This window comes from Rhipicephalus sanguineus, chromosome 4 (genome assembly GCF_013339695.2).
Source record: "Rhipicephalus sanguineus isolate Rsan-2018 chromosome 4, BIME_Rsan_1.4, whole genome shotgun sequence".
Lineage (NCBI taxonomy): Eukaryota > Metazoa > Arthropoda > Arachnida > Ixodida > Ixodidae > Rhipicephalus > Rhipicephalus sanguineus.
In genome coordinates, this window is record NC_051179.1 from 126,922,254 (window position 1) to 126,938,740 (window position 16,487).

At 43.1% G+C, this 16,487-nt stretch overlaps 2 protein-coding genes and 1 long non-coding RNA gene across 6 annotated transcripts in view; all 3 read left to right on the plus strand.

Annotated features, from left to right (window-relative positions):
* The window catches only part of LOC119390650 (gastrula zinc finger protein XlCGF57.1-like), a 504,324-nt gene that overhangs the window by 439,476 nt on the left and 48,361 nt on the right, over nucleotides 1-16,487 (plus strand). The gene's annotated exons all lie outside the window — the stretch shown is intronic.
* Nucleotides 1-16,487, plus strand: part of LOC119390659 (gastrula zinc finger protein XlCGF57.1-like) — a 447,432-nt gene that overhangs the window by 110,672 nt on the left and 320,273 nt on the right. The window lies entirely within an intron of this gene.
* Nucleotides 179-15,630, plus strand: LOC119390664 (uncharacterized). The gene is made up of 3 exons (XR_005183438.2): nucleotides 179-291; nucleotides 7,384-7,594; nucleotides 15,578-15,630. It is a non-coding gene; the product is annotated as an uncharacterized LOC119390664 (long non-coding RNA).

A 16,487-nucleotide genomic window follows, 5' to 3' on the forward strand; every position in this document is an offset into this window, starting at 1 on the left:
AAACAGAAAAATGTAAGCAAATCCATCCACAGCCAAAGCCAATATGCTATCTTTCTTTGTGTTGTCACGCTCGGCGTCTCGTTACGTCCACTGGAACTTCAAGGCAAAAGCATTAATTTCGTGTGCGAAAGCGCCGTCCATCGTTTGTGCAATTGTAAAGCTTGCGCGCAATCTCGTGGTTCTTGGAGCTTCGGTCAAGTACGAGCTGTTCAAGGAATCGGCGGAAGACTCCGCATGTGATGGCCGACTCCCGTGGCTGCCTACTGCACCGCTGCATGAAAGAAGCTAAAGGTAAGTGGCACAGGATATTTTGCAAAGTATGCAACTTAGTGCAATGCTGTGTTACGGCATACGGACGAAACGTTGTAAAGACTCAGCCTTACGCACCTCTATGGTGACCGACATTGTGCGCGTTACCGATTCGCCTTGACGACGCTCGTTTGAGCAGAGCCATGGCGCATTGGCACGGTCGTACGGAAGCAAATATGTAACAACCGAGAGAATATGCATGTGTATGATGATCGATTTTTGTTATGTGTATTGTAGTGAGCGGCACTTGCGTTGCATCGTTGTTAAAATCTGCAACGCGATTTACAGTTTGTCAACATCGTGTTCACGTTCGTGTGCGATATAACTTGCAACTTGGCTTATTTCTGCTTGCCTAGCGTCGAAGTGGTGGTAATAAGCAGAAATTCATGAAATGTTTATTAGCAATTAACTGTGGCTTGAGTTAGTTAAACGTAGTTTTGATGAAACAGTAACCTGGACCCGTGCCTCGAGTGTAGAGACGTTCGTGCTGTCTGTGTGTATGCGTGTGCATCACCTTTGCTTGTTAGTAATATTGTACCAATGAGCATCCACGTTTCACATCGTACAGTCATGAAAACTGGCATGCAGACTTCATATTCTGCCAGAGTGTTGCTGTTTACACATGAATGTACTGTCAGCATGCAATTTATACATTAAGCTACCAGTGGTATAATTAGCATAGTCCTGTGTGCTTGCTGATGAAAGGATGTATACTGACGAGGCAGAAGATTCTCTGATAAGGCTAGTTAGCTCATCAGGCGTGTGTTTTAGCGCAAATGGGACATGAAAAGAAATAGGACACGTAATGACAGGACCAGCGCTGTTACAAGTCTCCCTTCTCTCCGTATCTTATTTGGACTACAGCATCTGTGTTTGTATAGCTATAGCAGCTGGCTTTTGTGTTATGCTATTCTTTGTGTATGTAATGCTACAGTACTATCAAAATAGATGGTGAATATAAACATGCTCTTCGACAGAACAAACTGCTACACTGAACACTTAAAGGGTGGTGCCACCAAATTTTCAGGCTATAAAAAGCCTGCTGCTGTAGGCTTCCTCTGTATGCAAGGACACCCTGCACGAAGTGTTGGACACAGCAAATGTTTATAATATATTTTAATTTGCTTCCAAAGTGTGCCCAAGTTCTTGAAATCGAGGCCCAATGCTAGTGCATCTGACGCAGACGTCACTGTGTAGGAAGTGTAACGAAAGATTTCGTGACGTGTAATTAGCGGTGACCCACAGCACTGCTGCACCGACAAAGCCAAGAGAGTGCCGGCTACGAACCTACACTCACTCATTTTTCTCAGCGTGTTGCGAACTAGCCAAGCTTGCTGGTATTTTGCAAAGTGCTTCACATCATCACGCGAACCAGTGACAATACAGAATGTTAGTTTGTTCGCACGCTTTGCATTAGCATACCGGGTTACCGTAGCCGTAAACGTGCGAGGCTAAATAAGTAGGGCCACCTGGCAGCAGGAAGATAAACCAGGCAAGCACCGAATCCGCCTTTTCAATTTTTCCTGTGCTGCCCTCAGCCGTTTGGTAGGGGCCGGGACAACCCGGTATCGCCAGAAGAAAAGCCCTCCGAGATGAAGAGACGTTTCGTAACTATTCCGCTGGGGGAAGGGTGCACGCACCGTGGCATCGCGAGAGAGGCGGCTTGTTGTTGCAAAAACCTAGTGTGTTCTACTTCTCTGCCGGAGTAAGTTCTCGGCAACGGTGTAGTACTGAATGCGTTGCCTTTTTGAAAAAATTTTTCACCGTGGTCACTCAGCAGAGACAAAGAAACGCGCCTATAATTGTGGTTTGCACAAAAAGTCACAAGATGTCGATACCGTTGTCCAGTAACCTGGTATTCCACAAACACCTCTGCTATTCTGGAATGCCGTACACTAATGTTCTCTATGAGAAAATTTAGCAAGTGTTGAAGGCTGTCCGGACAGTTTGCTTGTGTGTGTTACAGTTTTGTGGGCCCAGGTGTTCAAACTTCCTACACAGTGACATCAGTGTTTAACTCGGCCCCCAGAAACCCAAAGTCATTCGCATAAATAAGGTGGCATTACATTATTTATCAGGAATATATTGATTTTTGGAGCATGCATCATGTTTCATGGAGCACTAAGAAACGTTTTGCCACAAGGAATGTGCAAGCCGCAAATTTATGGCACCACCCCTTTAAGAAAAGCCGCTGCATGCTCAGTTGCCACTTGCTTGAGCATTTTTTAAACATATTCCCATTCCTCACCACACTGACACGTCTCATTGAGGGCAACGTCACCATGGTTTGAGTTCTTTTTTTGAAAAATATCAAGCTGCATATAGGATGCTTCTGTGTCTAATATCGGGTCACACGTGCACTTTTGATCGTGATCAAGGTCGATCCAGATCAGATTTCTTGATCGCGATCAAAAATCATCGCTGCTACACGGACCAACACTAATCTGGATAGAGTTTGGTACAGACAATTCCAATCGCGATCTGAGGCCAGATCTCGATGCGCAGATTCGTGATGGTCTTGATCTTGATCGGGCCTGATCGCGATTAGACATGACCGTGTAGCAGCGCCTGATCCTGATCGAGCCTAATTCATATCGCCCCTGATCGCAGTCAAAATTGCTCGTGTGAACCAGTATTACATGTATATCATAACATTAATGACTACCAACAGACAACCACGGCAAGGAAAGCATTGGGGATGTTATTTGTAGTAATTATGATATAAATGTGAAGAATTAAAGTGGATGAATGGACAACTTGCCACCATCAGGGACTGAATGAACCTGCAATGTTGAAGTAATGTGTCCGATCCTTTACCAAATAAGGTACGACAATGGTCGTCCTCCCGTACACTTTATTGGGTATATCTGTGTATTTAAACCTGAGAGTGTTAGCCAATGCCGCTCGTAGCCATGGCGGCGAATGTGGAACATCCTTTTTTTTTTTTTCTTGCTGGTATCACATATCACATGGCACATGATCTTAATTTCTTGACATTTATATCATAATTACTACAAATGACGTCTCCTGTATCTTCCTTGGCATGATTGTCTGTTGGTTGTCTCTATGTTGTGTCTAACGAAGAAAATGATCCCTAAATCGCTTTGTTTTTTTAAAGGTATATATATAACTCAGAAATATCAGGTAAACTATACTCCCATCTCACAAGTTGGTCGCACTGCTGTGGAGACTGCTTAGCCAATAGGAAAAGTTAAAATCTCTCTAATGTATTCATCCGTGCTGTGCTGGCTGCTTTGCATCTCCATTTTGTCTAAAGGCACTTGTTTGGCAAGTAAAGCCAGCATATGGCAGCACAGGAAAAAACAAAGCATTGCGGCATCGCTTGAAGCGGGTGCCTTCTGAGTCAAATTTTTCAACTCGTCATTGTGCACTGTTGCCCATAATGTCTAAAGTGATGCTTTTTATTTGATTTATATTTGTGTCCTGGCACTTCAACAGCAATGTGTTTGCGAATATTTTGCATTGTTTCAAAGATACACTCTCAAATTCTTAGCAGGTGTGAGCGAACAAGCACCTGATCTCAATAATAAAAACAAAACTCACCTTATGCTTTGTCCTCAGAATGAGATGACACAAAGTGATAGCTGATTGCGTAGTTTATTTTTTGATGTCAAGATAGTGGGCAAGTAGCAATCATGAGATCGGATCAAAGCAGGTGGTCACATCTGATGGATGCGGCCACGTCGCTTTATAATCACAATCACCAGCAGTTACCTCTTTAATAATTAGTCCTAGGACGTACGTGCAAAGTGGGATTAGTGTGTCACATATCGCTCTGACGTAGCATGTGCCAAACAAATGCGAACGTCTCGACCTTGCCAATTCTAAGGCAGTTGTATGTAGAGCTATGTTTTGCTTCATAAGCATGTGGCTTGCTTACACCTCATAGCTTCCACATTGCTGCAACGAGCTTGTGAGATGAAGTATAGTTGTCGATAGTGAAAAACGAGGAAAAATAATTGAACTGCTTATATTACAACAACGAAATCCATTCAGGATGAATCAGTCCTCAAGAAAGTAGTTCATGGGGAGATGGAAGCTTGAGGAGGTGGAAAATGCTTGAACGCGGGGTGTCACTGGAGCCAACGTTTCAAGAAGTGGTCTCGTCTTCTTCAAGGTAGTTGCTATCATGAAGAAGACAAGACCACGTGTTGAAACATTGGCTCCAGCAACACCCTGAAGGATTTTTCATCTCCTAAAGAAGGTGTGATATTTGGGAAAAATTCACAGAAAAGATCAGCAGGAGGAGCTGTTGCCACTTTAATGTGAAAGAGATTTCATGCTTCCGATAGGTGGGTAGACATTGTCTAGTGGCTACGACATCACGCACAGTGTATAATCGTGTGGGAAGGTGCTTTCTCTACGTATTGTCGTGAGATGTGTTTTCAAACAAAGCAACTGTTTGTCACTTTGTCACCTATTGATAAAGATCGCTTAAAATAGGTGCAGTGCAGGAATCGGTACAAGCCTCTTACTTTTGAGTGACTGATTAACCTTTTCAACAGATGAATGTTCATTTCAAATAAAATAATGAAAGCTCTAAAAGTTTTATTCATAATACAGCTGGTGTGTTTTAACAATATACCGTGATACTGTTAAATGCTATCGATGTGCTCGAGTAATGCGTAATGTGACAAAAATAATAGTATTTGACCTCAGAGACTGCATATGCACATTTACACAACTTCAAATGTGTGTGGCTTTGAGAGCATGGTAAAAGTTTCTGGACAAGCTTTTGTTTCACTCCTAGTGAGCGTTCTGGCAGTGCTCGCTATGTGGGAAGTTATGTTGTCACGGCATAATTGGACGTTTCATTGTCAGCCGACTCACCTCGCTTAAGCCCTGCATCCTGTTCATCTTAAGCTGTGTGGCTCAGTTCCTTTTTAATATGCTGTTTTTCTGTGAGGGGGGGAGAGGGAGACGCACGCTTCTGTCACACAATGTGACTTGAAGATTAGCTTTTGATTGTTAGAAGACATATTTCACATTCTGAAAAAACCAGCAGAATGTGCCACTGTCAGTGTTGCCTCTTCTTGTGGGACAAGTTGTGTATTGGAGAATCGGTCATTCTGCTGTTACATGGAGGGGTGGTTGTAGCAAGTGGCACTTAATACATTTTGTTAACTTCAGACTGAGTTATCTGTGAAATGATACTTTCATACAGAAAGTATTACATAGGCCAGAGTGCACATGCCTTGGTGGCAAGTAGAAGCACAAAAACAAAACCAAATGGCTGTTCAGCATGAAACTAAGGTCACTCTATACATTTGGCTTGAGCTCTATGATGTGGCACATTCTGGATTTTACAGTGGCACAGCTCATATACACCTGATTGTGTTGAGTGGTATACTGACTTTAATATAAAAAGATGGGACAAAGGGTTATGTATTAAAAGAGCACTGACACAAAATTTTGAAGCTGATATAACTTGTATGATAGATTTGTGTTGACACACACACGCACATCATCTACAAAATATCGATAATTCATATAGCCTAGAACATATTTAGAATAAATTTTAAAGTGTGTGCCATGCAACTGGGCGCAAAATGGAGCTTTGTGAAATCACTTTGGTGTGTATGTAAACCAACAGCCATCTACATCACGAGTTTGTGCAGGCTGCCATGACCCTTATGTGCGCTCTAACCAGCAGTTGTCAACGCGGTGCTGACGTGCAGTCACAATCTGCGGCATGCATTGTGAGTGCGTTGCTGTTTTGTGCGTTCATGTGGCCAGCTGTGTTTACAAACCACGCGAGACCCCACCTCTCTCAGCACTCTCTGAAACCGAAATTGCGACTAGGTGCTATAAATATGTGTCCAAATGATTCATCGTTGTGTGCTCTAGCAAACAAGATTTCCAGTCGTGATTAGCGTGTCATTAGCTGATTATTTCAACAGGAAAAAGCGAGATGTAAAATTTTTGTGTCAGTACTTTTTTAATAAGATAATTTTTTATGAATACTTGATGCTGGAATAACTGCTACATGCTTTCTTGAATACACAAAATTCATAACTACCATAGAAGGAGATGAGACTTGTCTCATTGTTGGCTCATCTCCCTTCTATTGTTGTTGTGCATCTTGTGTATTACAGAGGTAATTTTGACATATCTTTCAATTTAGTTGCGCAGTTGCAGTTCGTGTTAAGCTTTTTCATTGAGGAAGCTTTCCAGGGCATACAGTTAATGTTGCTTCCCTGTGCAGTTAGAGTTGTGGCTGTGCTGAAATGACCTTAGTACTTTTCTCATATACGGTAGAGAGTAATCATGCATCGTCAAGGTCATGTGCAACATTGGGCGGATCGGGGTAGTTCAGAAAAAATAAAATAAAGGTTGTAATTGCAGAGCCTTACCTATTAAGACATTTTATGAGTGGAAAGCAGCGCTTATAAGATGGAGCAAGAAAGGAGATCACAGCTTTGATTAACAACCAGATGTGTTGATTCTTCCAGTCTGCATTTATATACTGCACCACTAACGCAAGGAAACAAAAAAAGAAGTGAAGGCTCAGCCTGTGCAGAGGCATCAATCAATAGGACAGCAATTCTATTTCCTTCGGAAGCAGGGAAATCAAGGGTAGGCTTACACATGCCTTGCCACTATTGTGGATATAAGTTTCTGAAATGAGACGCACTCATCTTATCGTATCAAGAATAGCGGCAAGGCATGTGTAAGCCTCCCTTCGATTTGCCGACTTCTGAAGGACATGGAATTGCCATCCCATTGATCACTTTATTTCCTCTGCGCAGGCTGAGTCTGTTTTTTTTTTTTTTCTGTTTCACTGCGTTACTGGTGCAGTATATATGTGCTGACTGGAAGAATAAAACACATTTGGTTATTGGACAGTGCCATTGGGGGGGTCTGTGTCCTTTCTTGTCCCGTCTTTTTAGCACTGTTTTCCACTTGTAAATATGAACCAACCAGCCAAAATGAGTACCCTACCTTTAAAAAAGGATGCCTGGGTTGGCCTATTGAAAATCGGTTTTTTGCTTCTGCAGAAATTCCAATGTAAGATTTTGCAGTTTTAAAGACCTTATGTGCGGCCTTGTGCAGATTGACCTTGGCCGAGGAATTTTAATGGAAAACCAGAAGTGGCAGTGGCTTCCAGAAGAAACCGAGGGCTCCCTTGCTTTCTCAGAGAGAAAGAGCAAAGGCACTGTGGCGCATCGAAAACCTGCACAACTAGAGCATCCCTGGTTCACCATGCTGCTCTTTCATCAAAGAGGAAGGTCATCATCCTCAGAGAAGCTTCATGCACTGAAGCGTGAGTCTCTGAATCATATTTTTGTTCTGTTACAGGCAGAAAACACTGAGATTCAGCCAGGATGTCTAGAATGAGTAAGGGTGACAAGTGTGGAGATTTTCTTGCCGGGCAGTGTCGCATTTTGCACAAGTGCCGTTAGTGGCCGTGAGAGGTGCCGCTGTTTAGAGTTGCAGATAGCCACAGCTGCCGTTGCAGATTACCGTGGCCTTGTCCGAGACCTCAGTAAATGTGCTAGTGTGCTCAGTCATTGCTTTGTGCACTGCCAGAGCATTTGACACCACTTGTTTTTTATCCGCATCATTCCGATGTTGCCACAGCAGCTGTTTAATGTGGCCCATCACCCCTGTGTAGATGCTCTCCCAGTCTGCACACGGGTTCTTGTAAGCAACATCAGGAAAGTCTTCTTTCGGCAGCTTGTCCTTTCCACTTATGAGTGCATGCCTCAGTTGGTTCACAGAAATGTCAGCAACCTCAGCGTCATAGTTACACAGCACGCATGATGAGGTCTCACTTATCCTGTACACGTGAGGTATGGAAGCACGTTTCTTCTGTTGGGCACTGGCAGGCTGGGAGGTTTTGGACAAACTGTTTACCACATCTTTTAGGAACGCAGGAGTGTAACTGTTTGTCGGAAAGTCCCTTTCGCTTTTCTACATATAGGAAGTCAGGTCTTCAGGTTTCGTGCAAATACAACATAACGATCCAAGACGACAACTACTGACCTTGGCAAGCGTCAGAATGACGCTTGCCAAGGTCAGTAGTTGTCGTCTTGGCTGGTACATTGGCTGGTACTTGAACATTTGGCAAGCGTCAGAATGACGCTTGCCAAATGTTGAAGTAGCAGCCAATGTATGTACTCTTTCTGTAGACGTAGAAGGAAAGTGCTCCATTGTTCCTTTTTGCCAACACATCCCAAAAAGGCAGTTTCTAGTCAGCCTCCACCTATCCTGCGACCTCAATTAGATCTTTATAGTTTAGTTGTGTGATGAAGCTTCTAAAGCAGCCAAGCTTAATCACTCAGAAAAAATAGTCTACATAATACACCATAATACTTGGTGTTGTGCTGAAAAGCGAGGGCAGGCGGGCTTTTCCAGCCGCTGCATCATCAGATTCACAGTGGTCACTGAGACAGGCACCCATTGGTGTGTCGCGTACTTGCCTGTAGTGGGCTTTTTCAAAACTTAAGTAGGTGTTACCCAGGCAAAAAACTGAGGTGCCTCCTCAAGTCGGGGGCATCAGTTGCAGACCTTCCTTGTTGGGCCAACCAGTGCCAAGAGCAGCAGCATGCACCCCAGTGGTCGTATTAGTCCGAATGTAGGTGAACAGAACTGTACACTTCCATTCCCATTGACATGGTTGTTGACAAGCAAGTCCACTGCTCTTCAATAGTTGCCTCTCTCTCTTGGTTCCTGCTGTGTATCTGACAATGCAGAGGCTCCAAAATAACTCTCACTTTTGGTCCAATGCCAAGAGTTTTTGTGTGCTACATGGAGGATTTTTTTTGCGTGATTAAGTGTTTGCTTAGGAGCTTTCACCATGCATCAAAACAACCAAGCAGATTCCATTCAGTTCACGGGGGTGATAGGGCAGACCACATGCCAGCTTTTTGGATGTGTTTCTAGAAAGGGACTTGGCACATTCTTTCAACGTTTACAAAAAGAGTACGCATACTGACTGTCTGGACTTCATGTCCCTACATCCTGACACTCGTCAAAGAAAAGTACTTGCCTTTCCATTGGACTACTCACATTTGCACGAAATCTGAAGACTAGACTTCCAACATGCAGGCAGGACCTTTTGATGAAGGTTACCCTCCCGAGTTCATGAATGGTCTGGGACACCGTTTGCCCATTTCCAGCCTCCCCGTTTTTGACATGGGAGTTGCGCTCCCTTTCCTCGAGTGCAAGTTATCACAAGTGCTGTGTAAATATAACATTGGGGTTGCTGAAATTCCCATGTGCAAACTGTGGCACGCACTCGTAAAAGAAAAGGACTAGCTGCCAAAATACTTCTCTGGCATTTTGTACATCTCCTGAGCGGACTAGGTAGGAGACCGTGTCTACCTTGAAGAGATAGCCAACTTTAACCGCAGTTGCGCCAACATAAGAACGATGCAGAAAAGAAAAAAGTGACATTAAAAGCACTGTCAGAGCACACAGCAACGACTAAGTACGAAGTAGTCGAGGTGAACTCTAGCGTAATGACAGAAACTGGAAGTCACACCTGTATCTGTAATTCCTTGAGGGTGATTCCATGAGAGATCGTACATGCATGTTCGATCGATATTTTTGTTTTGTCAGGTTTTTTTTTTATGTCTTGCGTGGGTACATTCAGTGTCCATGCAACTGAAATTTCTAAACTCTCCCAGCGGGGCAAAAAAAATGTGGCGGCATGCAATACTTACCACAATATTTTCCAACTTACGAACAAAGCAAATGAGGACATACGATATTGAAACAGTGTTTTGACTGACTTAAGTGCTCTTAGATAAAAAAAAATTGTAAAAATTGAGACCAGAGTTTTCTTTTTCTGAAATGAGCTTTTTTTTATATAAAATCTTGCTTCAACTACTTTTTTCTTCTTTTGCATGGCCTGTAGAAAACAGGTCTTTTGCAAAAATGTTGCAAAGGCTTTGTTTTATATTCGACACTTTTTTGGCGTTTCTCTGTGAAATAGCAAATGCATCAAGGCACATCAAAGTTTGCAAACTTTTTTTACTTGGGCCGTGTTTGCCATTTTTTCACATTTTTTCTCTGTTGAAGACAGCATAAAAAAAGGATGGATGTAATTCAGAGTGACACGTATTGAAACCAGCAGCAAAAATTTTTTACACGTTTATAACTCACGAAATTCGGCTGCGAAATCTGAAAATATTGTGGTAAGCAAAAAGGGACACCTGTGCCGTCACCTTCAAATATTTTTTTGCCGTGCTGGGAGCGTTTTTTGAAATAAAATTTTCGGTCCCATGCGCTTTGAATGTGCCCACACAGCACAAAAAGAAACAGACAAAATAAAAATATCTCCTGTACATGCACGTTCGAGCTCTCGTGGAATCACCCTTGAGATATGTTAATGACAACAGACAATAATGCCAAGGAAAGTATAGGGTCTCATAGCGAGGATCTCGTTCTGGCAGACTTGATGCCTTCAGGTAGTATGCGAGGGATTATTGGTCAGCTGCCAGCTCGTAAAAAGATCACGTGTGACGTGATGCCAACAGGCAGGAAAAGAGTGTTCCACACTCGCCGTCATGGCTGCGATCGGCGCCGACTAACACTCCCAGGTTTAAATTCACATATATACTTCAAAAAGTGGATGAAGGGATGACTGCCGCTGTAGCTCAGTGGTAGAGCATCGGACGCGTTATTCGAAGGTCCCTGCCGGCGGCAAATTTTCTTTTCGTCCACTTTACTTTCTTCACATTTATATTCTAATTACTGCAAATAACACCCCTAATACTTTCCTTGACATTATTGTCTGTTAGTTGTCATTAATATTGTGTCTAACAAAGAAAGAACGAGCCCTTAAAAGTCACCTTTCTTTGAGATATGTGTGGTTTTGGCGGTGCCCTTTCTGCCAGTGCTCTCAAAGGCAGAGTGTAACATTGAGTGAGTTGGTACAAAGCTTAGTGAAATATTTGTGGCGCAACTGAGAATAAGGAAGAAATGTGAGCAAAGACAGGATAGGGCTCTGGACTTTCAACTATTTTATTTTCCGCACATCAGCCAAATATATGCATAATTTTTCAGAAATGCGCACACAGACAGGGCACATGACATGTAAACTATTGCACAGTGCTATGAAAAAGTAAGCATGCACTCTTGTACAGAAAGATCGAAGGAACACTGATGCATCCATCCTCTTCTGTATGTGATACGCGTCAAGCACTTCACTTGCTAAGGTTTCCTTGCTTTTTCCTATCACATGCATTTCTCCAAACAGTGGTGTGCAGCAACACAAAGCACAATGGAAGGCAGGTGTGAACCCACACCATTGTTAATCGATAATACATGGTCCCTTAGGTGATTATTAATGTAGCGGCCGGTGTAGCCTATGTACACTTGCCACAGCTCAACGGCATTTCGTAAACGACACCCACCATGCAACGCAGAACTGGCCTGGTGGGCTTCTTTTTGCACAAAAGCTTGACTTTTTGTGAAAAGATAAGGGCACATAGCTTCGACAGCTTGTTGGGTGCCGAGAAAGCAACTGGAACATCATGCCTGTATGCAATTTTTGTTGGAATTGTGGGCAATCTTGTGCACGTAAAGGAGAACCAGTGCTCTCTTTCTGCACGGCCTCGGACTGCCTGTTTCATCTTTTCAACTTCTGTAGCAAAGATTCGAACACACTGGTCAAGACCACCGAAGGAAGCCGGCGCTACCAGCCTTGAAATCTGTAACTGGGAACTGTTGTCCATAGTGTGCTCGCACGACTTCAATAACGCTGACCGGAGACACAGTTTCGCATAGCTCTTTTCATAGTTTTTGAGTGAGCATATTCATAAGGCAGAAGGTCCTTATGGGCACAGGAGCTATACATTAGCACGAATGTATAGCATTTAGTAACAGGTTCATGTCTAAAAACTGCAAATGATTGCTGACCAGTTCTGTGTTGCAGGGTGGGTGTTGTTTGTGAAATTTCATTGAGCGTTGGCAAGTCATATATTGGCCGAATCGGCTGCTGCATTAATGATTGCCTGAGGGAGCATGTATTGTCGATTAAGAATGGTATGGGTTCACACGTGCCATTCCATTATGCTTCATGTGGCTGTGCACTGCTGTTTGGAGAAACGCATGGGTAGAAAGCAGAGAAACATTGACATCTGAAGAGCTTGAAGTGTATCACGTACAGAAGGAGATGGATGCATCATTGTTCCTTCAGTCTTTTTGTACAAGAGTGAATGCTTATTTTTTATAGCACTGTGCTATAGCTTTTTTTGATAGTGCTGTGTGATAGTCTGCATGCGCTGCGCCCTGCCTGCATGCATATTTCTGAAAATATGCATATTTTGATGATGTGCGGAAAATAAAACAGTTGGAAGCGTTCCCTTGGACTTACTAAGGTTTCCTGGCATGGTTTCTATGTGCTGTGATTCTAACTAAAGACTATTCAGGGTGATTCCACAAGAGGTCGAACATGCATGTCTGGTCGATATTTTTGTTTGTTTTGTCTGGGTTTTTTTATATGTTATGTGGGCACTTTCAAAGTGCAAGGAACCAAAAAGTTTATTTCCAAGAAACACTCCCAGCGCGACAAAAAAGTACCTGAAGATGGCGGCGCAGGCGTCCTGTTTTTGCTCATCGCAATATTTCCAGACTTCATGGCCGAGTTTAGCGCAAACTATAAATGTGTTGCATATTAATTTTCAGACCTACTCTTCTACTTTCCGTATCCAGTTCAGTAATCATGAGCTGCAATTCGTCTCCCGCGTTACTCATCAATGCAATGTCGTCAGCGAATCGTAGGTTACTGAGATACTCTCCATTAACTCTTATCCCTAACTCTTCCCAATCTAGGGCTCTGAAAACCTCCTGTAAACACGCGGTGAATAACATTGGAGAGATCGTGTCTCCCAATGTAGATCTGAAGAGTAGGTCTGAAAATTAATATGCATAAAACTAAAGTAATGTGGAACAATCTTGGCAGAGAACATCGCTTTGCGATAGGTGGCGAGACACTGGAAGTTGTAAAGGAGTACGTCTACTTAGGACAGGTAGTAACCGCGGAGCCGAACCATGAGAGTGAAATAACTAGAAGAATAAAGATGGGTTGGGGCTCATTCGGCAAGCATTATCAAATCATGAATGGTAATCTACCACTATCCCTCAAGAGGAAGGTATATAACAGCTGCATCTTACCGGTACTTACCTACGGAGCAGAAACCTGGAGACTTGCAAAGAGGGTTCAACTTAAATTGAGGACGACGCAGCGAGCGATGGAAAGGAAAATGATAGGTGTAACCTTAAGAGACAGGAAGAGAGCAGAGTGGGTCAGGGAACAAACGGGGGTTAAGGACATCATAGTTGAAATCAAGAAGAAGAAATGGATATGGGCCGGGCACGTAGCACGTCGGCAGGATAACCGGTGGTCATTAAGGGTAACTGACTGGATTCCAAGAGATGGCAAACGCGTGAGGGGGAGACAGAAAATTAGGTGGGTAGATGAGATTAAGAAGTTTGCAGGTATTACGTGGCAGCAGAAAGCACAGGACCGGGTTGATTGGCGGAACATGGGAGAGGCCTCTGCCCTGCAGTGGGCGTAGACAGGCTGATGATGATGATGATGATAAATGTGTTGAAATATTTTTCTGCAGGTTTTAATACGCATTGCTGTGAATTACATTCATGCTTTCTTTATGCTGTGCTCAAAAAGGAAAAAATGGCAAACACAGCCCGAATGAAAAAAGTTTGCTAAGTTTGATGTGCCTAGGCGCGTTTCCTCTTTCATGCAGAAACTTCAAAACAGTGCCAAATATGGAAAAAAGCCTTTGCAACATTTCTGCGAAATATCATTTTGCTACAGGCAGTACAAAAGAATAAAAAATAATTAAAGAAGCGAGTTTTTTCTAAAAAGCTCATTTTCAAATAATAAAATTAAAAAAAAAACTCCCGTCTCAATTTTGACAAATTTTTTATCGAAGAGCGCTTATGTCAGTCAAAGCACGGTTTCAATATCATATGTCCTCATTTGCTTTGTTCACGAGAGAAATGACCCTTGCTGTGTCACTTCAGTGCCATTGATGGTTGTTATCAGCTTGCATTGTGCGTAAATCAACAGTTTTAATTATTTTGCTGCAGAAAAGCTTCACTCTGGTGGCCTGTCTTCAAAAAAAATGTATTCTTAGATTTTATTTATCGAGCGTGTGCGAAGGTGGGCTGCTTCCGCTCTCTAAAGGGCTAATGCGTACGCAGTTTGCAGCCTACAACCTCAACTTATCCCGCCATTATTCGCTAATCAAGAGCACGTGAGACAACGCGAGCACATGATTTAGGTGACTTTGCCATAGCTTGCCTTGCACACCAAACAAAGCATCTGTATGTAGCGACTGGCCAGCGTGCTGTCATGGAGGTGCTTTCTCACTGCCTGCTTCTTTCCCTTCCATTACATGCATTGAACGCTCTAACCATCTTCCCCATTCGACACACACTATGCCTAAATAACATTTGCAAAAAGTTATCTTAGCGATTTCCGAACCGTTTATTTCGCTTCCTGCTATCACATGTTTTTGGCGTCACAAACAACGTCTTCCTGTATCATTTCGACCTTTACCTCAGCGTTTCATCTGCCAGAAAACGTGCAGTGCGGCATCATTAAGCCATAAGTGGCCAAATCTGCCCAATTTATGATGTTTTGTCGGCATTTGCTTAAGTGCTTTCGCACATCGAAAACAGCAGAGGTCACTGGTGGCGCCAGATGGACATTATTCTTAATTTCAACAAGTGTGGCGCACACATTGATTATCACTGTACAAAGCCTTTAGACGTCCTTGGGTCATAGAACACGCGTGAAAGCATGAGCAGTTCTGGAAACTCATTCATGACAGCAGCGCAAAAGTGAAGGAATGTGTGCGACGCTGTTCAGTATAAATGTTTTGGCTTGGTCTAGCTGTTCACTACACTAGATGCGCGCCACCCCTGGGTATTCTGTGCCGATTATTTATGCACTCACAAAAAGAAGATTGCTGAGAAAAACATTTTCGCTGCGCGAGTTTTTTTTTTGTTGTTGCTATTTTTGTTGCCTACCTGCGGAAGCTACTGCCACAGGCCGAGAATATTCGCGACATCTACTAGGTCTGCTACCATTGCTTTATGAGTCTTAAGGAAAACCTGTCTACATTTTTGAGAACCGCGATGAGGTAGACCAGGCATTTTTTCCTTGCAATGTCTTTCCGACTAACTTTCCCGTTGGTAATACGTTTCAGTTTTTGTACTCAGTGCGAAAATTTCTGCTCACACAGCATTCGCTTCTGGCCTATTTCAGATGCTTTCCACCAGAGGAGCAGGTGGGAAACGAGTTCTTCCAAGGGAGCGTCTGCCGATACCTGGTGGGCAAGCTGAAAGTCATCAGAAGGCCGAATGAATAAATCGTTGGTGGTTCATCTGCATGTACAACCATCAACTGTTGTGTGCACCTTTTTGCAGATCCATATTACTTAGTCACAATCTGTGCCAGTAACACATATCAGTAACTGGCTTTTTGATTGAGGCTTCTTTTATGATGTCTGAAAGTAAGGCATTCTGCATCCAATTAATTACTTCATAAACATGGTTTCATCTGGTTCTACAGACTATATTTCAAGAGAACATGCAACAACACCGAACAAAATTACAATTCAAACGTGTCAAAATATGTATCACGAACTTTATTGTGGTAATTAATTAGCTGAGCAGGTCTATAGCCATGAATCAAGGCACATTGTCGGCGACTCTACTACCAATATCCACACTACTGTGCTGCGTGTATATGCCTACATTTCAGTTATATTAGGATATCCATCGATTTTTCTGCGCGATGCAGGACCAAATATTTCAGTGCCGCATCTCCGTATGATACGGATGATCAATATCCGTATCTTACGGATTTCCGTATGATACAGATATCCGTGGTCCTTCCCTATTGAAAATATCCATATGTACGGAGTCCGCAGATACGGACTTATTGGAATATGGAATGCCATATCACCGTATCATACGGAAATCCGTAAGATACGGAAATCCGTAAGATACGGATATCCGTATGATACGGTGATATGGCATTCCATATTCCAATAAGTCCGTATCTGCGGACTCCGTACATATGGAATTTTTCAATAGGGGGAGGACGACGATGCGGCCGCTATTGGCTGCTGGTGGTCACGCGCCCTTATGCGCGCTGCTGGGAGCTTTGGTTT